Source organism: Cynara cardunculus (assembly GCF_001531365.2).
Source record: "Cynara cardunculus var. scolymus isolate 2C chromosome LG 5, CcrdV1, whole genome shotgun sequence".
Taxonomy (NCBI): domain Eukaryota; kingdom Viridiplantae; phylum Streptophyta; class Magnoliopsida; order Asterales; family Asteraceae; genus Cynara; species Cynara cardunculus.
This window is the reverse complement of record NC_037532.1, coordinates 24,528,391-24,529,593: the sequence shown is the minus strand read 5'-3', so window position 1 is coordinate 24,529,593 and position 1,203 is coordinate 24,528,391.

Sequence of the window (1,203 nt, the reverse complement as noted above, 5' to 3'; positions counted from 1 at the left end):
TATATTTTATTAAAAATTTTAAGATATCTTCAAATTTATTTATACTATCTTATTAAGCAAATTTAGCAAAAGTCTTAAAGTTTTAAAATATTAAATGACCAAAATACTCTTTATACTCACTTTTTCACTCCCTCCTCTCCTTACATACACTCACCTTTCACATACATTCACCCTCTCACAACCGATTTTTTTTAAATTATAATTTTAAATTTACACTTTATACACCTATAATTAATTAATTAATTTACTTTACGTTTTTTACTTTTAAATGTTTCATTTTAAACATTTATCAAATTAACATACATAATTGTATATCAATTAAAATATGTTTAAAAAATACATTTTTATTTTAATCTATACCATCTTATTAAGCAAATTTAGCAAAAGTTTTAAAGTCTTAAAATACTAAATGACCAAAATACCCTTTATACTCACTTTTTCACTTTTTCACTCCCCTTCTCTCCTCACATACACTCATCTCATCACATACACTCACCCTCTCACAACCGATTTTTTTAAAAATTATAATTTTAAATTTACACTTTATACCCCTATAATTAATTAATTAATTTACTTTACGTCTTTTACTTTTAAATGTTTCATTTTAAACATTTATCAAATTAACATACATAATCGTATATCAATTAAAACATATATAAAAAACAAATATTTATTTTAATCTATACTATCTTATTAAGTAAATTTAGCAAAAGTCTTAAAGTCTTAAAATATTAAATGACCAAAATACTATTTATACTCACTTTTTCACCCCCCCCCTCTCCTCACATACATTCACCCTCTCACAACCGATATTTTTAAAATTATAATTTTAATACTATCTTATTAAGACAAATTTAGCAAAAGTCTTAAAGTCTTAAAATACTAAATGACCAAAATATCATTTATACTCACTTTTTCATTTTTTTCACCCCCTCATCTCCTCACATACACTCACCCCCTCACATACACTCACCCTCTCACAACCGATTTTTTTAAAATTATAATTTTAAATTTACATTTTATATCCCTATAATTAATTAATTAATTAATTTTGCGTCCTTTACTTTTAAATGTTTCATTTTAAACCTTTATCAAATTAACATACATAATCGTATATCAATTAAAACATGTTTAAAAATACATTTTTATTTTAACAAGTTACACCATTATAATCATCTCGTTAATACCTTCGAAATGAGTCCA